At 42.3% G+C, this 22,536-nt stretch overlaps 1 protein-coding gene across 2 annotated transcripts in view; it reads left to right on the plus strand.

Annotated features, from left to right (window-relative positions):
* The first annotated feature begins 317 nt into the window (after positions 1-317).
* snap25a (synaptosome associated protein 25a) overlaps positions 318-22,536 on the plus strand; it is a 134,928-nt gene continuing 112,709 nt past the window's right edge. The window contains exon 1 of one of the 2 annotated variants that reach the window (XM_072581504.1): positions 318-556. The gene's annotated coding sequence lies outside the window, so the exon portion shown is untranslated. The remainder of the gene's footprint in view (positions 557-22,536) is intronic. The other variant, XM_072581503.1, reaches the window with a different exon arrangement.

The following is a 22,536-nucleotide window of genomic DNA, read 5'->3' on the forward strand; positions in this document are numbered from 1 at the left end:
ATCTGCAGGAAATATTTAAAAGCTGGGATATTTTTAACTATTAGTTTTAGTTCTTTCACTATCAGTCCTTGATCAAAGCTGGAGAAGTTGTTGAGCCTCCTTTGCCGAACTGCTGTGATTTCTCCAGAGAAAGTGCTCCTAGATGCGACAGGGCTGGAACTGTCGTGACAGCACAGACACTGGAATAATGATGCTGAGGGGAAGGCAGAAATCCTGAGAGCAGCTGTTGATGACTCAAAGCCAGTGTCTGATGTTTGTCCCTCAGCCAGGGTCTATATAAAGCGCTGACGTCAAAGGCGGACATGCTCGATGGGTACTGGAGCTGTTGCCATTGAAGAAAGAGAAAGAGAGAGAGAGAGAGAGCGGGGAGGGAGGAGGAGACTAACACTTGCTACATTCACACATACACACATACGGAACGGCGACGACAGCAAGGCAGCAACAGTGTGCTATCCCACTGCAAATACACCCTTTCTCTCTCATTTCTAGTCTTCACACCCGGCGAAGCCAGCAGAAGTTGGAATCTGCCATCCGCATCTTTTTTTTTCCAGACCAGGTGAGAAATCTGTTTAAACTGTGCAGTAGTTCCACCTCTCACACTGTTTGCAGCAGAGGGTCCCTGGTGAGTAAGCTCCCGACCGATGTGCGTGTGTCTTCTTGTGTTACGATTGCTAAATTACCAGCTATATAAATTCTGATTTTTTTTGGGGGGGGAGGGATGGGGGAATTGATGGTGTATAACTTGCCTATATGGTGTTCGGGGGACTTTGGGCGGGTCAGCCTCTTGCCTGTGTTAATTGTACAGGATTGAATCGCCACCGAGGGCAGCTGCTGATTCTGGGCGGTCTCCCCGTGAAACGCTTGAATAATGCCTGACCCTGGGGATGGACTGACGTTCAGCGATTACAGTCCAGCGCTAGTTTGACGACCGATCCTCAGCTGGACTGAGGTCGGTTTTCAGGACCCTGGACAGAGTCAATCTGCCGGCCGAACCCTGGGCTGGAGTAGGTCAGGGGAGTTTCGTTTCAGGACCCTGGACAGCGATCTCACGACCCGAGTGTGTGATTGAGGCCGCTGGGTGGTTCCAGGACCTTGGACAGCGCCCGCCTGTTGCCTGAATAGGGCGGGTGCTTCTGGAGGCGTTCCAACACTAACCACCATGTGTCCATATATTACTGTATTTCTCAGTGAACCCGCTGTCAGAGCTTACTAATTTGTTAAGGGCACACCCAAGACCTACCTTGCGAGAGAAGGAGCTGTGAGATAATCTAATTAGGGAGACACGATACTTGAGCTGCCAGTTGTCGATTCCAACATCTAGAAATGAGACGAGATCTGATCATTTTCATGACTGTAATTTATTAATGACCCAATTGCTTACCCAGTTCAGTTGCGTTGACAGTGTGTCTCTATGTTCTGTATTAGTCAATCATTTAAAAGATATTTCCATTCGCCAGTCTGTTCTGTGTGAGCAACCCAGTGTGTTATGCCGGGCTATTTTGTATTTTAAAAAGATGATTGTAAAACTTCCATGAACACGCGCTTCTGGTTCACGCACTGATCTGCCACGGAGTTACGTCGAATGAAATCCTTCCACGTGACTCGGATGGGAATATCTACGTGGCTTGGTGTAAGTGGAAGGGAGGAGGTTATTTACTTGTTCGGTGTTCTCCTGAGGGTTTTTTTTTAAATATGCATTAGTGCAACATGCAAGCTTTACTTTTATTTAATGCAATGGTCATGTGGGGGTTGTTATCCCCCAGAAATGCCTGAGAAAGATTCAGTAGCAAAAAAAAATTCTAGGTCCAGCAAACGTGACTTCTCAAGCGGTTTGTTTAGGTGGTCTAGCCCCTGGAACATGGGTCAGCTGTGAGAACGCGAATGATCTGTGGTGCTGTGAACGACAAGAGAGAAATGATGTACTTTGCAATCGAAGACCAAGCGATCTTGAGTTTGTAAGCTGTTAAAGTCCCTTGGAACAAACATTGTTGAAAGCTTGCGTGACATTTAAAACAAAATCGAATTTGATGGATTCCTGACTCACTATTTGATTTTCAAAACCGAGAACGCCTGTGTCTAAAATAAATGTTAATAACGCAGAAACTTCTTGCAAGGAGCCAATGCTATCTGCTATCGCAACATCTGGTTGACACCTGATGATAGCATTGCAATTCTAATCGACTGTGTCAACATTTCCCATTTAATTTTGCCAATTCAACTGTCACATTGTATTTGTAGACTTACGTTTAGGTGGCTCTGAGGGGTGAGTTTAGATGTCGACAGGCAGAATTTGGAGGTGGAGACGGTGCAGAGGTGAGAGCACAGTGTTTTGTGACCTTAGGAAGCTCAGTGGCACAGGTTTCCTGCGGGCCTGAATGTCAATTAGTATTCCTGCTTCCATTTCAAGGACACAGCCAGTCAGATTACAAGGTTGAGTGGTTGACAGGACACTCGGCCTTCAACATCAGGCCACAGAAGTGAGTAGGAAATTGTTTGGGTGGGTAGATGATGAGAGGTGAGCATGGGGAGTGATGAAGTGTGAGGTGGGGTGATGATGTGGGGTGGTGTATGTGAGTGGGGAGGATGATGAGAGATGATGGGAGGGCTGATGAGAGATGCGTGGTGGTGGAATGCTTTGAGTCAGAAGAGGCAGAGATACAGTTCTGGAGCAAGATTTGGGGGAGATCACTGACCAGAAGCAAAAATCAGAGGCCAGATCAGGGTAACTATTAGTTGAATATTAGAAGTATGAATGCAAATTAATTGATAAGATCAGAGACCGTGTAAAATTGGAGGCCCGTTTGAGGAAGATTGGAGGCCCAAGGAGAGGATAAGAAGGATTGTGGGGTAAGAGGGAACTGGAATGTTGGTGGTGTGAGTTGCCAATCCAGATCCAAGCCAGTCAGTGTATAGAAGCTTATTGACTACTCAGTCTCACAGCAGCTTCCACCTGCCAGTGCCATGTGTGCTCACTGTACATGTGTGCAGACAATTAATAGCCAACATCTGTTTATTCTAAACCTTAAATAAAGACATTAAAATGAAACAATGTAATTAACCAAACATTACAACAGTGAAGGGTTGGGGTGAGTGGTGATTTGGTAATGTCTGATCATGGGGTGGGTTAATCAGGTAGATTGGATGCAAAAAGTTCTGGCTCCATTTAATCTTTGAGTTTTCCAAGATGTAGGAAACCTTTCTGGTCCAGATTAAATTTAATATAATATTGTTATACACTCATAACCTGATAAAATTTAAATTGCCAATGAATCCCATGATTTGGTTTCTCGTCTTTCCCCAACTCTCCTCCCACTCCCACATGATTGAAGTGGATAGTATAGGGTCAGATTCAGATTTTTAATATTTTAACACTGTATCCGACACAAACTTGTTCCTTATAGCAGTTAAAATTTGTGAGAAGCATTTCATGATCTGAAGCAATTGTTTGATATTAGTGGGTTGATAATGAAGAGACTACTTTGTGAATGCAATCTAATATGCAGTCATTTGTATTGACCTGACATGATTTTTACATTCAGATTTCCTGTTGTTGCTGAGTTTTGATGGAATTGATGCACCTCAGTGAAGACTTCACTTGAAAGGTCAACAGTGAAGTGAAATTATATTGATAATTTCAATTCCAGCTTTCCTCCAAAAAAAGTAAATGGGTGTGGGTAGAATAGGAGTTAGAATGTATGATAGAAAATATAATATTGACAGATAAGTATTGATTTAAATATTTTAAAACATGCTGTTTAAAGGTCACTGATTGTATACTTATGAGTTTCTTGATATAACTTAGATATTTAATTTGTTAACCTGTATAGGTGAACATTAAATTTTTGTTTCAGCATTTCTGATGGGAAATTTCCAGAAAAATAAATTAGAAAATATATACATCTTCATGATATGATTGGACATTATTCTTGTTTATCAGACTAATAATTTTATGACATGGAAACAAAGTTATGATGGTACAACTGGATGAATATGAGCTTTGCAACATACTCAGAGAGGGGATGATCTGGCCTTTTTGAGGTAATCCACAAATTGCAGAAAACGGAGAAGTATTCATAGAATTACAGTATTATTAAAGTGCCAAAAGAGTCCAATCAGTCCATCAGCTCTTTAAATAATCATTTCACTTAATGATATTTACCTGCTTTCTCCCTATAATCCTGAACATCTTTTCTTTTCAAATAACAGTCTAATACTCTTTCCATAATCTGCCTCCAACATACTATCAGTGTTACTGTTTCTTCATAGAGTGGCATCACAGGCTCAATACTGCACTGTCATATCATTTAAAGGTTTCCTGGCAAGTTAATGTGAGGGGTAAGATGATGATTATCATCAACTCTAGTATTTGAAGGGAGACTTCAATAATGGACCTGGAGTAGGGTGCAGAAAACATTGACTTGGCAGGATGGAGTTCACAATCATTGGAAGACTGCATTTCATTTTGATGATACTTCTCTGGATGTGCTACTGTAATGATTTACTGAGAAATAATCTTCCTCACTGATGGGAGGAAGAAGCCTGCAGGTGAAATCAAGAAGGTGAGCCTTAGGTTGTCCATGAGGCCAGTAGATAGAGTGTCTTGCCAGACTCATGGATTCAAGGATGAAAGTGATTTAATGATCTAAGCAGGATGGCAATGATAAGGACAATGGCACATTCAAAAGCATCCTGGAGTGTGTATTACTTCAACCCTCTCATTCTGCCTTTTCAAACCTACTCCACCACATCACCCTACTCTTATGTTGCAGGTACACCCATCCCTCTCCTATCTAGGTGCTTTTTTATGGACACATCCACGATTAACACTCCTTATACAATGGCATATTTCACATTATCATCATCAACAAATATCCTCTTCATTTGTTCACTGTATTCATATTACTCTCTCTCTCTCTCCTTTCCCCTCTTGGAGAAGACAGCACAGAAAATGAGGGATGAGACAGAGAACTGGGGGTGGCCTGCTAGCCATCTTGCCATTGATAGCTGCTGAGGGGGAGGTGCCAGGCAACAGTGAAATCTCAGCCTGCTTGGCTCAGAACACAGAATTAAATGTCTGACAGCCTCATGGCATGCAATACTCACTCATGTTAATTTGGTGCCAGCAGCCAGTGAAATATAGGGCATGTGCGTAATGATCACTTAAAGTGTCATTAGCTTGACAGCTCAAACTCGTATCTTTAATCACTTAAAAGGGCCTTTAAGTGTCTCTGAGGAGATGGCCGGGGAAGATGAGGACAGTGCCTGAAGAGATCATTTCCCTGTGACGGTACACCATTATACAGGCCTGTACCAGCTCAAACACTCACACTTCTCTGATAAGGCAGATTGTTGGGTTTCATCTAATGACTCCCACATCACAAATGAGCATGAGCAGAGGTTACAGATGGGGGGAGTCAGGGTTGGACGATGCAGGATGCTTAAAGTCTACTCACCTCAATAAACAGAATAGTCTTAAAGCAGCAGCAAAGCAGATGTGGTAACTGGCAGTTTGTTCACCCACAGCATGTATAGATATTGAAAGAATCCATCTTCCTTATGAGTGGCATGATGTTTCAGGCCTTTATTGTGCACATAGATGAGTCATCTTCATGTTCGTGAAATGTTATAGACAAGTTCATGTTGACCTTCACACATTGCTTGCACATTCTGACAATCATCTTAAACAGAATGGCTGATAGCAGTGACCTTTTATTTTACCACAGCAACAAAATATCCCACTCTCATTGCTAGCAGGCAAGGGCATTTGGGCCACCAGAAGAATGATGGTGAAATATAACAGGGAAATGTGAGCTGTGCTCAAAGCACTTCCATTTCACACCCAATTTTCCTTGGCTTGTCAGTGCCTCAGATGCTACCTTGTGTTCATAGGGCTGGGTCTGCTCTTGTACAGGCAGAGTAGCCATTGGCCCCTCAAGGGCCTGAAACCCCCAAGGAAGTCAGCCGAGAGCAATTCAGTGGTCAGACCATCCTATCTCGTACTCTGCTCAAGCTACAGGAATTGCATCATGCAGAAGTGTTGGGAAGAAGAATGCAGATCTCTGAATGCACAAGAATATCACATTGCAATGTTACACAATGACTGGTAAGTTGCTGTTCGGTCTTGCAGCCACATAAATACTATTTCTTCCCATTTATGTTGGCTTCCCCACTTTCGTTTGCATCTGGCTTTTGACTCTTAATTAATGATTAATAAATAAATAACGCTGAGCACCAGTGGGGCTGGGAAAAATGTGCAGTTGTTTCTAGGATGGCTTTGTCTTAATGTCATAGCATGGCTGCGGCATGGCAAAAGTGATTTTTACACATGTTGTCAGATGGGTGGACTGGGGAGGTAAAATGCATCTTGCATTAGCGACAGTATTCTAAGAATCCTATCCAGCAATGAACATTGGTGCTGGTGGTTTTGGTGCATCATATTCTAACTCCTCCTCACAATTATTTGAAGAGGCACTATGCTCTGGACCATCTTCCTCCTTTGGGCCCAACCAAGTTCCCTTGCAATTTGGTGCAGAGGGCAGTGCCCTATGGCCATTGTGGAGACCCTGATTGCTCCCTATTGAAGGATGCCTCAAGTTTAGATTAGATTAGATTTCCAACAGTGTGAAAATAGGCCCTTTGGCCCAACAAGTCCACACCGACCCTCCGAAGAGTAACCCACCCCCCGACTTATACACCTTACACTATTATTTAGCATGGCCAATTGACCTGACCTGCACATTTTTGGAATGTAGGAGGAAACCCACGCAGACACAGGGAGAATGTGCAAACTCCATGCAGACAGTCACCCGAGACTGGAATTGAACTTGGGACTCTGGTGCTGTGAGGCAGCAGGGCTAACCACTGAGCCACTATGCCGCCCCTAAAAGATGCATCCTTTTGACCTGAAAAGCATCCTCAGCATTTTCATGTCTTGCCCAATAGTGCATATGACTTTTTGAATTGTTTTCACTTTTTCTCTTGTGGTCTCATTGATTAGGTTCTTCATGGGTGTCATCCACCTTTTCAACAGGTACCTCTTGGCCCTGAGCAAATACTTGATAGTTGCGCTGTTAGTTGTGAAGGGAGGATGAGTTGCTTCAGGACTATATGGCCATGAATTTTACACACACTTCCATAAAGATCCCTTTACCATTGTACATTGATGGAGCTGGGGAGTTCATGTGGTTGATGAGTACTCCTGGGAGTTGAGAGATTGCTTCAATTGCAGAAATCAATGATGCCCTGTAGTTGTGCCAAGCCAGCGAGAACTGCAACCTTGAGTGCCCAGTCATTCTGACTGGCACCATCACAGGAAAAGTGTACGTAACTTCTGGTTCTGGCAGACAAGCCATCATTGGCCTCTCAAATGCATTTGTGTGCCAGCTACCGTACGATCCTCCAATTGTCTCTGGTGAAGTCCTGGAAAGATCCAGAGGCACAAACATTGAAGCTAGAGGTGTTGTAGATGGTAAAGTATGGCCACCAGACCAACGGGGAAGCAGGTGCCAATCTAACAAATGTAACTTAAGACCCTGAGCCTTCTTGAGAAGCTACTGTTCCCATGTGTTGAGGAGGTTTACCCTCTACCCGCATATTCTTTTTAACAGGTTCTGCCTCCTGTGAACTGCACCTGTCTGCTGATTCACCTTTTCCTGTGGAGCTGCAGGACTGTGAGCAACCAACTGTCACTGCTTCTGGTGCTTTTGCTCCGTTGCTAGAGACCACCTTGGTTCTTGCATGAAGACCAAAGCAAAACAGCTCAAGTTGTCCCTTGATTGATCTGACAGCTGAGAGCTTCTGAGCGCAGATCAGACACAAAGTCCTCGAAAGTGTAGGTGACCCCTTCTGAAATGCGTACAGTCAAGGGTGTCAACTCTTTTGTTTTTCTCCTGCACATTTTTCATGCTCATTCGAAATGTTAGTGTTGGAAAATATAAAATCTCTCTTTCTATTTGCACAGTATTAACCACTGGAAGTCACAGATGTAAATTTTCTCCACGCTGTCATAGGTGTGTGAAGCTCAACTTCAGACAACCTCTCAGCCAACATTGTGAACTTTCCATTTCATTGCACCTATCCTTATGGTTTGTCTGAATGCAGTTACTGATTTCATGCTAACTGCATTTCCGACATAACAGAAATTAGCTTTGCTATTGGGAAACATATCTTTAGAAGGTGCTGTAGCAAATGTTTGTCTCAGTGCATAATTGCTACATATTCAATTCAATTTGAATTTGGCTATTTTTGTCAGTGTGACTGGAGAAATGTTATCTGACTTGCACATCTCACAGTCACAGTCTGCCATGTTTTGAAATGTCCTTCCTGGAGAGACTGTGCTTTGGTGGTAGACTGGCTTACTACTAAATAGTAGGTATAGCCAGTATGTTCTTTGTTTCAGTGTGAGGTATATTAGTGATGAGCAAGTGAACAACTTTATTATCACAGATCATCACAGATTGGTGCAGAGTTCTTGAAGGAACAACATTACAAGATCATAAGAACCATAGAATGTAGGGGCAGAAGAAGGCCATTCAGCCCATCAGTTCTGTTCTGACTTTCAATGAGGTTATGACTGATCTGATAATCATATATTCCACTTTCTTGCCTTAGCTTTATAACCCTTGATTCGTTTCCTGACTAAATGTTTATCTATCAGGGAATAATTATATTTGTATGAATGCTTTCACTTCTCAACACTGCTATCCTTAAGGAGAAAGTGAGGATTGCAGATGCTGGAGACCAGAGTCAACAGTGTGGTACTGGAAAAGCACAGCTATGCTAACATTGATGAAGGGTTTATGCTCAAAACATTGACTCTCCTGCTCCTTGGATGCTGTCTGACTGGCTGTGCTTTTTCAGCACCACACTTTTTGACACTGATATCCTTAAGGCTACTTAAATTAAATTTGTAGTTTTTTGCATTTTTGTCCAAAATCCTGGACAGCTTTTTTGGGAATTAACCCACGTCCAATCAAAATGGAGCTGGGAATTTCCAAATATGTTGTTTCTTAACAGCTTGTGGAGAGTTAGTTTAAACTATATTTATCATAGAATCCCTACAGTGTAGAGACAGACCATTAGGTCCAACAAGTCCACACCAACCCTTTGAAGAGTAACCCATCCAGATCCATTTCCCTATCCCATTACTCTATGTTTACCCCAATTAATGCACCTAACCTACACATCCCTGAACACTACGGGCAATTTGGCATGGCCATTTCACCTAACCTGCTCATCTTTGGGCTGTGGGAGGAAACTGGAGCACCCTGAGGAAACCCACACAGACACGGGAAGAATGTGCAAACTCCACAAAGACAGTCGCCCAAGGCTGGAATCGAACCCAGGTCCCTGGTGCTATGAGGCAGTAATGTGAACCACTGAAACACCATGCCACCCTCATGCTATGGACCAGATCAGACCCCCTTCAAATATATGAAGAAGATAGTCTGGACCCTAACGTTTCCTTTTATAAAGGCAAGGGTAAAGGTTACACTATTCAGCTTTAAGCAAAGTACACTTTATTCCTATTCCACAGTTAAAATACAAACTAAAGAAATAAGAATTGATCTAACTTTAACTCTATCAGAAAATTTAACAGAATAATAGATAATTTAACTACTAACCTAAAATTATTCCAATATAGTAACAACCCATAACCAACGCTTGACAAAGGCAAATTCTGTAAAATAGATTGGCTCATGTGCAATGTTTCTCCAGTCCAGGAGGAAACATCACAAGAAAATTCTGGCAGAGAGAGAGAATTCAAATGTTTTGCTGTAGCAGGGAGAGATATCTGGCAGCTTCAAAACCCCAGCAACTGCTGAAACCTAAACTAAAACCCTGGTTCTGTGTGGAACCTGATTCCACCCATTCAGGCTGCTTCTATTGTTCCAATTTTTAAAAACTCAATGCCCTCACAAGCTGTTTACTTTATTGGCTTGGAACGGACTGCTTGGTACCACTGTCTCAACCTCTCTTCATTAAAAAAAAGGACAAAATTTACACCTCTTAAAGCCAAAATATCATCACAGTCAGTAAAGCAATGAATTAGGGTAAATGGGAGTTGCATTGATTGGAAAAGTGGTTGGAAGAGTGCTGCCCTAGGTGTGGTGTTCAGTCTCAATGCTGGCGCTCTATTTTAACGTCTCCTGCCAGCCTGACCACACATTTTCACTAAGTTTTATCCTTATTTACTTCATCAAGCTGTACTCCAGCAAAGTCCATGACAGCCGATGATGGAATTCCACTCCCTGCCCCCTTTCCCCATGCTTAGTCATGCAGAGGTGGTGCAACAAAAGACTTGTTTTTTTAAGCTCAGATGCAGTCTGCTGCATGTTCTGTCGCTTTGCTGTTCTCCACAGGATTTTCTGACTGTCTTCCATACTTAAGCAATTTTGTTAAGCTTTTTAAATTCCCAAACACCTTTTTAAGATTCAGCAATGTTACAATTTGAAACATAGGAAAATGAGACTGTCATTTGGCCCTTTGATCTGCTCTGCCATTCAATATGATCCTGGCTGATCATCCAAATCAATGGCCTCTTCCTTGTTTTTGAATTGGCTTTAATTAGATTAGATTCCCTACAGGGTGGATACAGGCCCTTCAGCCCGACAAGTCCACACCAACCCTCCAAAATAGTAATCCACCCAAACCCATTTCCCTCTGACTAATGCACCTAACACTACAATTTAGCATGGCCAATTCACCTGACCTGCACATTTTTGGACTGTGGGAGAAAACCAAAGCACCCAGAAGAAACCCACATGGAGAATGTGCAAACTCTACACAGACAGTCACCCAAGACTGGAATCAAACCTTGGACCCTGGTGCTGTGAAACAGCAGTGCTGACCACTGAGCCACCGTGCCACCCATGTACTCAAACGAGTGCAGTGAAAAGTTTATAAGTCACTACTTACAGCACTATATTGGGTACAAAGGTTCCTTTGTACAATCCTTAGTTACAGAATAGAAAAATGAAGGAAACGTATGACTGTCAAGTCAGAAAAACAAGGAATACAGTTAAAATGACAAACATAACAGCGGTAAAAACAATGACTGCAGATGTTGGAAACCAAATTCTGGATTAGTGGTGCTGGAAGAGCACAGCAAATCAGGCAGCATCCAAGGAGCAGCAAAATTGATTTTTTGGGAAAAGCCCTTCATCAGGAATAAAGGCAGAGAGCCTGAAGTGTGGAGATAAGGTAGAGGAGGGTGGGGGTGGGGAGAAAGTAGCATAGAGTACAATGGGTGAGTGGGGGAGGGGATGAAGGTGATAGGTCAGGGAGGAGAGGGTGGAGTGGATAGGTGGAAAAGGAGATAGGCAGGTAGGACAAGTCCGGACAAGTCATGGGGACAGTTACTGAGCTGGAAGTTTGGAACTAGGGTGAGGTGGGGGGAGGGGAAATGAGGAAACTGTTAAAGTCCACATTTATGCCCTGGAGTTGAAGTGTTCCGAGGCGGAAGATAAGGCGTTCTTCCTCCAGGCGTCTGGTGGTGAGGGAGCGGTGGTGAAGGAGGCCCAGGACCTCCATGTCCTCGGCAGAGTGGGAGGGGGAGTTGAAATGTTGGGCCACGGGGCGGTGTGGTTGATTGGTGCGGGTGTCCTGGAGATGTTCCCTAAAGGGCTCTGCTAGAAGGCACCCAGTCTCCCAATGTAGAGGAGACCACATCGGGAGCAACGGATACAATAAATAATATTAGTGGATGTGCAAGTAAAACTTTGATGGATGTGGAAGGCTCCTTTAGGGCCTTGGATAGAGGTGAGGGAGGAGGTGTGGGCGCAGGTTTTACAGTTCCTGCGGTGGCAGGGGAAGGTGCCAGGATGGGAGGGTGGGTTGTAGGGCAGCGTAGACCTGACCAAGTAGTCACGGAGGGAACGGCCTTTGCGGAGGGCGGAAAGGGGTGGGGAGGGAAATATATCCCTGGTGGTAGGGTCTTTTTAGAGGTGGCGGAAATGTCAGCGGATGATTTGGTTTATGCGAAGGTAAAAGAGCCTTCCACATCCATCAAAGTTTCACCTGCACATCCACTAATATCATTTATTGTATCCGTTGCTCCCAAAGGGGTCTCCTCTACATTGGGGAGACGGGGCGCCTCCTAGCAGAGCGCTTTAGGGAACATCTCCGGGACACCCACACCAATCAACCACACTGCCCCGTGGCCCAAAAATTTCAACTCCCCCTCCCACTCTGCCAAGGACATGGAGGTCCTGGGCCTCCTTCACCGCCGCTCTCTCATCACCAGACGCCTGGAGGAAGAACGCCTCATCTTCGGCCTTGGAACACTTCAACCCCAGGGCATCAATGTGGACTTCAACAGTTTCCTCATTTCACCTTCCCCCACCTCCCCCTAGTTCCAAACTTCCAGCTCAGCACTGTCCCCATGACTTGTCCGGACTTGTCCTACCTGCCTATCTCCTTTTCCACCTATCCACTCCACCCTCTCCTCCCTGACCTATCACCTTCATCCCCTCCCCCACTCACCTATTGTACTCTATGCTACTTTCTCCCCACCCCCACCCTCCTCTAGCTTATCTCTCCACGCTTCAAGCTCTCTGCCTTTATTCCTGTTGAAGGCCTTTTGCCCGAAACGTCGATTTCACTGCTCCTTGGATGCTGCCTGAACTGCTGTGCTCTTCCAGCACCACTAATCCAGAATCAAAACAGTGTCCCTCTAAAGACTCTCCACAACAGATCTGTGCAGGGAGCCTCAATGTGGTCTGACTGCTGGCTGCCACCACACTCCACGTTTGGCCAATATCCCCATTCCTGCTTCAGGTCGCAAGTGACCGTGCTCTGGCCTCTGGTTGCTGGTGTCCCTGCTCGAGCCCCTGTCATCTCCTCCGACCCAGCTTCGGAAGTTGGGGCTGGGTTTCTGTGGCCGAGAGAAGGGAGGAGAGAGGGAGAAACTAAAAAACAAAGAAGAAAAGAAACAGGTGGAATGGAGGAGCTCCAGTTCCACTGTCCTACTCCATCGCTGTCTTACCAGAAGATTCCCCCATATCGTTTGTTCCCTTTAGGCCCAAGTGCTATATCCAATTCCTTTTAAAATCGCACATTTTTGGGGCTTGGTTACTTTCGGTGGTAGAAAATTCCACAGGCTCACCACTTTCTGGGTGAAGAAATTTCTTCTCATCTCAGTCCCAAATGGTTTACCCCCTTTGCTTAGACTTTGACTCTATCATCCCCACTTCAGATTCCCCCACCATCAGGAACATCCTTCCTGCATTGACCATGTCTGTTCATCTCTCTTTATCTCCTCACTTCTTTGATGCTGCTGGACGTTTGGAGAATGAAGCTGACAAAGGTCAGTTTAGTAGGATTGTTATCACTGCTCTGTTTATAAACATGGCAGCGAATCAAGATCAGCTGGGAGACTTTAACATGAAAAAAAGACTGATTGACATATCATGTGTCTCTTGTGGGTAAGACTAGGGAAATCATTTAACAATATATTTTATCCAACTTGATGAGTTACATCTAATAGCTGCCCTCAAGCTTAGATGACAGCTGCCCTCAGCAGCCTGCTCCTACTTAATAAGAATCAAACTGAGCCCTTTATGTGAAAACAATTCGATTGTAAATAAAATTGTTTGATCCTACAATTAATTAAACAAACAGGAAATCGTTTGAATTATTAAGCCTTCTCTTTTCAATTTAAAAAAAGACTGGTTTTGGAAATATTGAGGTAAAATCACAGAACATGCTCATATTCTTGTGGTTTAGCTGGCTGCTGGATAGGTTAGTCTGAGTTTCACTGATTGGCTGGAATTACAAAGGTTAGTCTGAGTTTCACTGATTGGCTGGAATTACAAAGTGTAACGCAATGAGAAGAAAGCCAAATGCAGTGCCTGGTCTAAATTTCAGTCTTGGGGCATTTCAATGCCTTGTGTAAGTGCTGCCAATCCAGTTGTCAGCTGGAACAGCAATGAAAAAGATAGATTAGATAGATTACTTACAGTGTGGAAACAGGCCCTTCGGCCCAACAAGTCCACACCGCACCCGCCGAAGCGCAACCCACCCATACCCCTACATCACCCCTTACCTAACACTACGGGCAATTTAGCATGGCCAATTCACCTGACCTGCACATCTTTGGAGTGTGGGAAGAAACCGGAGCACCTGGAGGAAACCCACGCAGACACGGGGAGAATGTGCAAACTCCACACAGAGAGTCGCCTGAGGCAGGAATTGAACCCAGGTCTCTGGCGCTGTGAGGCAGCAGTGCTAACCACTGTGCCACCGTGACTCAAAGCAGCAGTACATTGGGCAACTTTTTATTTCCATGTAAGTTTTGGGGATGAGTTTTAAGTAAGATCAAGTTGGAGTAAAGTCAAGTCCAGGTCAGAGGAGACCTCAAGTTTTCTTGTGGGCCCACACAGCATTCCTGCCTCTTTCTGGAGCTAAACTGGCCTATGTTGTTGTCAGACTCCCTTTGGCCTAGTCTGAAGCAAGCTGTAAGTCCTGTTGTAAAACTTCATTGCATCGATGCACATAAATAGTCAGACCCTGTAAAATGTGTCTGATTGAGACAACAGATGAAAGGAGGTCTGCCAAAAAGTCCAGCAAACTGGAGAACACATCTGCAGAAATCTAGCCCATTGGTCAGCAAGGAATTGAATTCAACGAGCTCCATTTCCTGAGGATCAGCAGGATGGTGTTTTACAGCAAGGATGGTCAAAGTCAACATGCAACATGGAGATAGCACAAAGAAATGCAAATGTGATAAGGCTTTCAGCTGCACATTGCATCTTGACTGTGTGCCTTACTGAAGTGTGAATGTGTTTTGGAATAGAATGCCAGAGCTGCAAGCTTATTTAGGTGTACAACGTGGCTGGGATGACAGGCAGGGTTTGGTAAACACGCAGCCAGTTAACAAGTAGCGTTTCATGGCATCAGTCCTTGGGTTGCCTACCTGGTGTATGGTACTAGTGGGGAGTCTTACCTTAAAATGTACTGTCTTCTTCTGCATTCACGTCTCGCATGGAGCCTGGCTTCTGCAATCGGCCAATGGTAGTGCCAGCAATCCATTGTGGAGAATACACTGCATTTCCAAACAGAGTAATTCTCTTCACATTCACTTCCCTAGCTGTCAAACAGGGGTTTGACCAGTTCTCCCATTGCCCAGTGACTCCTGTTCTTGCTTCCACAAGATTATCTGTGTTTCTGCTGTTTTACATTATCTACAAAATCAGGTAATTGATTATTTGAATACTTTCCCAACCTATCAAAATGTTCCGATCTTTGTTATGACCTTTAAGTGGCTGCAACCAATAATTTCTTTGAGGATGAATCTTGTTGGATACGTTACCACCTGTATTCTACAAGATCAACTCTATTGCGTTTTCTATACAAAGCATAAATAGCGTAGACAGCAGAGCTAAATTATATTACTCTATTGGTGCATGGTTTGGGCCTCCTCACAAATCTTGTGGAGTTTTAACTGGGTAGAGTGGCTGAATCTGCCCTTTCTTATATATGTAAATGATAGTGTGTGTACTGTGATGCATAAGACCATAAGATGTAACAGCAAAAGTGGGCCATTCAGCTCATTAGGTCTACTCCACCATTCAAATGAGATCATGGCTGATCTAGTAATCCTCGACTCCAATGTCATGCTTTATCCCCATAACCTTTGATTCCCTTTTTGGTTAAAAATCTATACGAGTCGATCTTTAATATACTTAATGACCTATCCTTGACAGCCTCCTGTTTTTAGAAATCCATAGATTCACTGCCCTCTGAGAGAAGAAATTCCTCCTCGTCTTTATCCTAAATGAGTGACCACTTAATCTGGGATTTTGCCCTCTGGTCTTAGAGTCTTCCAAAAGGGGGAACAACCTTTCTACAACTACCCTTGAGGCTGCTTTAGAATCTTGTTTATTTCAATAAGTTCACCTCTCATTCTTCTGAATTCCAATGGGTATAAGCACAACCTACTCAAACTCTCCCCATAAAACAGTCCCTCCAAACCTGGAATCAACCTAATCAACCTTCTCTGGACTGACACCAATGCAAGCCTATCTTAGTAAAGGAGACCAAAACTGTTCACAATATTCCAGCTTGTGTCTGACTACAGCCATGTATAATTTTAGCAAGACCTCTCTATTTTTATATTCCATTCCCTTTGAAATAAAAGCCAACATTTCAATTGTCTTCCATTTGTATCTCTTGACATTGAGTAAGTTCAACAAATTTCAATTCAGGGTTTGGTCCATGTGCTTTAATAATCTACATCCCAATGGGAAGAACATATTGACTGGGAAAATAATGGGAGCATACAGGGTTCAGGCTGGCTGGCACTTTATTGTTCCCTAGTTATTTTGCGATGGAGAAAATGAGACAGAAAGTGTTGGAAAATTTTCAGCTTGGTGGACATAAGTCAGGATTGTTGACTTACAAACAGCATTATTTTTGATCCTGGTTAACACCTTTTACCTTTTCTTTATTGTCAGTCATATCTATCCTGTCATTACAATGGGCAGATTTCAGCACAAAAATATCTTCAATATAGTTGACCTTCCAGGTTGTATTGTCTGGAGAATTTGTGTGAACACTTATCACATTCTCCTTCTTTATGCAGTGCTATTTTACAGTCGGTATAAATCTCTGCACCTTATCTATAAATGGTTTGTGCTGTGATGATTGGCATTCACTGGTGGCCAATTCTTGAGTATTGGCTGTGTGAAAGTATGAATTTTGACTTGTTAGCTGTATCTGATCATGCTTGTCTGATAAACAATGCGCATATTTGCTTTCTCCTCAGGAAGGCTTGTTGAATGTAATGTACTGATTCAACTATTTTGTCTATAACCACATAGCAACTAATTTTCTTTGCAGGGGAATGATAGGTGGATGGATATTTGTTTCTGTAATAAATAGGCAGGAAGCTAAAGGAGTTCAGGATTCAATCCTAATATACCTGCCAGAAATTTGCTGAAAGACTGCAAAACGCTTCCAAAAATGCCAATGCTTAGTAAATTCCTTTGTGGATTTCAGCAAATTTCCAAACAGAGAGGCACTAGAGATCTTTTAGACATTTATTTTGAAATGTGTATTGATGACTCCGCAGGTTGATGTTGTTGTGTATGGATATAGAAGGAGACTAAACTTTGACATGAAGCCCACACAGTGAAATGGCCTGCCAAATATTTTTTGTCCTGGCACACATCTAATTCATGGAAACTTAAATAAATTTCCTGATGGTGCCCAATGCCCACCCATGGAACTATATCCCAGCATTGAGTCAATGCTTTCAGAAAATAAAAAAAATGACAAAACAGGAGAGTAGAAATGGAAAGATAAAAATGGCTGGAAAAGGTACATTTTATTGAAGATTTTTGTTATGCAATCATCAGGATTATACGCAAGAATACTATTGTAAAGAACGACAACATTTTATACTGCATGGGAAGAACTGCTAATTGGTTGGCAAGTGTACACTGATTGGTAGAGGTGTTTCTGTGGAGAATGCACCTATTAGATATGCGGTATTTTAAAAGCTACATTTTAATTTTTAAAAAATTTTTCAATTGTAGTCAGATATGGCAAAAGACTGTCCTAAAACCAAGGACTGTGGAAGAAATTGTTACACTTTTAAAAAAACAAGTTAGTGAAACTCATTGTAAGTTGTGTTTACACTGCTGCATTGCACAACAGAAAGGAGGAGAGACAAGATAGCATGGTAGCAGGGTGTGTGTGCAGAGTGCAGTTCATTGAGCAACAGATTGATAAGTGCTTTGCGCAAGTGTGACCAGATGTCAATGTCAGAAGTCATCAGGTTGAAACCAATTCTTTGATTCACTGTTGGGTGGGTGAACAGTCTTCCTATTTACAATAGACAGTGAGAAGCCTCTAGACTACTGGAAAACCAGGGTCTGTGTTTCCATATTTAGCATATTTTATACAATGAACACATTTTCTTCAAAAAATAAAGTAGTGATAAAACTCACGAACCTTCCATTGTAACTTCCGAATAACAAAGTTATCCTTTTCCCATAGTTCAGGCTAGACACCTCTCCCCAGCTTCAAGATCATGGCAGTTGTCCATGGTCCATTCTGTCTACCTGGTGATCTGTTCAAGAAAGTACTGAGATCTCGGTATTCCCAAATGTAATTGCTTTGGTTGTCCTTTGTGCATATGCCAGTTAAATATAATTTGCGTGAGGCTTTGGTGTTCAAACCAATGTGTGGAAAGAAAGGAAGGCGGAGGCATAAAAAGGAGAGAGAGAGAAAAATACATGGACAGAAAGGTGTAAAATAAACAACCAGTGAACAGCGAGAGCCTCAGAATGTAAGGAATTGAAAGAGTATGCCACATGGCCTGTTGAACATGTTCCATTGTTCCTGACCTTTGACCCCAATTCCATCTACTTGTCCATATTCTTTAATTCTCTTAGTATTGAAAACCAACTTGCTCTCAGCCTTGAGGTTACTCAGTGATTGAGCATCTGCAACCATTTGGGCCTTAGATTCGCCAGCCTATAAGTAAAGGTTTCACTCCTAAATCTTAGTCTGCTTCTGCCCGTAACATTGGTGCTCCTGCTCTCCAGATGCTGCCTGGCCTGCCGCGCTTTTCCAGCACCACACTTTTAGACATTGACTCTTCAGTGTCTGCAGTCCCCACTTTCTCTTAAACTCCTTAACTCTGGTCACCTCAGCCAAAGAGAGCTCTTTTCATAAAGAGACAGAGGCAGCATAAGAAGTGAGATGGAGAAAGAAAGATAGTTTTAAAAAAATGCAAAAAGAGAGAGAGATGGAAAGATATGCAAGCAAATTGTTTGCGTAATGAAAAACCAAAGGACTGGAAGATATCAAATGAAAATTATTTCTTCTGTGAAAAACACCATAACATAACAACTGGTAACATTAAAAATGATGGGTATACAGCAAACTACATTTATATTACACCTTCTTTATAATAAACTATCCCTAAAGGCTTCTCAGGAGAACTTTCAGACAGAAATTTGGGCTCTGTTTTTAATCGAGCGTTGACTAAAAGTCTTCTGAAAACTCATTCAGTGTGTGCTAGCTCTGAGGTTCAGGCAGTTTTGATTTTAATCCCATCAGAGTATTTTAAAAAGATTGATGTCTGTAATAACCTTTCGATTGCATGAGTTCTGTTTAACTTTTATGACTGAGTTGCTCTGTGCACATCAATTGCTTTGTCTATTGCTGTTGTAATTCAGTGGCCTATATCAGAGTGAAGAGTGGATCCTGAACTCACAGATGTCAGCAGTGGGTCTACCTCAGAATTTGGCTGCTTCTGATAGCTAGAGAGGTGGTTGTGTCTGAAGTATGGAGGAGGACCTGCAGGTGTGCCAGGTAAATTCATACAACAGTTCAGGAATTCGACACCTGGAGCAAGGAGAGACCCCTCTGAGCACTCTCTGGATGTTTCATTTTTTTGGTCCCACCTCTGCTTCCTGCACCCCTCCCCCCCCAACTCTGGGTGCAGTGAGGTCACCTTCATTTAGTTGCCACCCTGCTGTCAGTGAAATGCCAGCAGACCCATCAAGTAGCCCTTAATTGGATCTGTAATTATGCTAATTGGCTTGCTACTTCCTCGGAACAGAATCTCACTGCTGGATAGAAGCCCCAGTGATGGGACAGCCCCAAGAGATGTTCCTGCTATTTTACCTCATCTGTCATCCATGAACTGGTAAAATAATGCCCATTGTTGCAACTTTTAAAAAATTGAATAGCACTGAAAGTGTGATAACATTTTCATTTTAAATAACTAATTGCTGCATACGTAGCCAACAACACGCAGCTTACATCTGCTAATATAGAAAACACTCGATTCAGAGTTCTGCATTAATCACCTTTGACTATTTATAATCTGTTATATTTGCACACACCTCACAAATACAGCTGCATCAATACTTTAGATAGGAAGATGATGTTGCCTCTATACAAGTACAAAAATGATTAGCAACACAAAAGAAGACCATTTTGGGCTATTGTGGTTGTGTCAATCTAGAAAAAGCTATCATCTCTAATTCTGCCTGTCGAACTCTGCACAAGCATGTAGATTCTTCATCACAGTTCCATACCACAGTAGAGACACAGACAAAACATTGCCTTGAAGAATGAAACAGGAAAATATAGGTGCGCTATTACCCAGTTAATTTAAAAAAAGGCACAAGGCATATTCTATTTGTTTACTGAGAACATAGGCTCTTTGGATGTGAAAATATGTGACTTCTAGTTGAGATTAATGAGCCAGGTCACAAGCTTGACTTTTTATCTTAAAATGTCAATGTAGCAATTAGCGCACTCAGGATTGTTCAGCAAGTATTATCCCATCATTGAATCATATCTAACAATAGCATGAGGGGCAAATATTTTACACTGAGGTTTGGTCTCGTGAGGAAGTGGTGGATGTGAGTACAACTACAACATTTGAAAGACATTTGGATAAGTACATGAACAAGAAAGGGATATGGGATATGGGATATAAATATAGTTTAGTCTGGGATTATGTTCGGCATGGACTGGTTAGACCAAAGGATTTTTTTCCATCCTGTATGACTCCATGACTCTATAATAGCTGACATGGGACAATCAGAGTCCTTTTGTCAACTAATCAGCACCCTCTTCTTCTATAGTGTAAAATATTGTGATCATTTAAAATTGGCATTGTGTTTGTATTTGTCTTGAAGAATGCAAGCTGAAATGCTTTGGCAACATTCCCAACTTTTTTCAATATTCAAACAAGTTAAAGTAAATGAGGAACCAAATGAGTAAAATTAAAATTTGGAACTGGAATGTTGGCAGCGAGAATGACAATTGGACCTGTAATAGGAATGACAATCTCACTCATTAATAAAAAAAAGCCTCAAAGTTTCGAAAAGTTATAAATAAACCTACTGAGTATGTGGATTCTGCGTGTAACAGGAAATAGGAAACTGCTCAGAGCTCCAGGGAAGGCCCTGTGGATCTTATTAAAATATTCTGATACATCCATCATTCTGAGCTGCACAGGATAAATTCTAGAAGCATTATAATTATCCAAATCTAATCCTTCGGGTATCCCAGATTCTCATTGCTCCAGTATTGGTGTTTGTGTCTGCAGCTGCCTAGAGTCTAAACAATGGAACTTCCTCCTGAAATATTTCAAATTTTCTCTCCTTGATTACAATTTTGGTCATCTACCCTCATGTTCGCTGATAAGAATCAGAGCCAATATTGTTTTAATAAGCACTGCTCTAAAGTGTCTTAAGGTATTTTAGCATTGTTTGTTCAGGGCTTCAGTAATGCTAAATAGCATTGTATGTCATGGTGCAGGATAGTCCTGGTGGGCTGAAAAGTATTACTTTTTGGCAGAAGTCGCTTATTGTAGTTTAGACAATACCGTTCTCAAAGGTATCCCAGGTTGCAAATTTTCTTCATTTTTCTTTAATTAAAGTTGTATTATTGAATCGGGATATTGCGAAGAGCTAAGAGATCTATTTGAAATCTTTGCTTTATTCATTACTTTTTTTTTGGAACAGACTTTTTTATTTCTCATTTGAAAAAGCATGAGCTTTCAGGGCGCTCTTTCCTATTGTAGAATATAACTGGGACCTTGATGCTGATAAAAGCACAGCTGCACCATGTTAGTCCCTTAGCTCCGAAAAATAATTACACATATGCCTGCCTTAATTTAACCTTTAAAATCAGAAATATTCATTTAATAGCTTAAGCTGTTAAGCCTGTGGAAATGCTCTGTTTGTTCACACTCATGAATTCCTGACTATATTATGAACTGTTGATTGATATCCTGCATAGTTATGACCATAAACTGCATTTATGAAGCATCTTAAAACATCTCGGGGCAGATTAATCAAAGAATATTTGAGAATAAGCCTCATCAAGTGATATTAGATGACCAAAAGCATTGTCAAATAAGGAACCATTCAGCTCAGATGGGAGGTCATTCAGCCCCTCGGGTCTGCACTGATTTTCTTGAAGAGCAATCTGGTTACTTTCCCCACCCTGCTGTTCCTTCATATCCCTAAATATTTTAAAAAACCTCCTTCAAGTATTTATCCATTCCACTTTGAAGATTATTGTTTAACTGATATTAATCATCCAAATCAAGCTGTGCAATCAAACCATAACCAATCATTATCAGTACATTTCTTTTCTTGGTGTCTTAGCTGCTAGTCACCTTAAATCTGCTACTTTTCAGTCATTGGAAACAAGTTCTCTTTAATGATTCCCTTGAAAGCTTTCATGATTTTAAACACCTCTATCAAAGCTCCCCTTCACCTTCTCTGCTCTAAGAACAATCTACCTTTTCGAATCTATCTGGGGAAATGCAGTCCCTCATCTTTGGAACCATTCTGGTAAGCCTCATCTATACACTTTCTGAAATCATCATGCCCTTATTAATGCCAAGGTTTGGACAATCCAGTTCAGCCTGATCTCCTGTATCTTCAGGCAAAAGTTACGACTGCCGATGCTGGAAATCAGAGAGGTGCTGGAAAAGCATAGCAGGTCAGGCAGCATCCAAGGAGCAGGAAAGTCGACGTTTCGGGCAAAAGCCCTTCA

Source organism: Chiloscyllium punctatum, chromosome 11 (genome assembly GCF_047496795.1).
Source record: "Chiloscyllium punctatum isolate Juve2018m chromosome 11, sChiPun1.3, whole genome shotgun sequence".
NCBI lineage: Eukaryota > Metazoa > Chordata > Chondrichthyes > Orectolobiformes > Hemiscylliidae > Chiloscyllium > Chiloscyllium punctatum.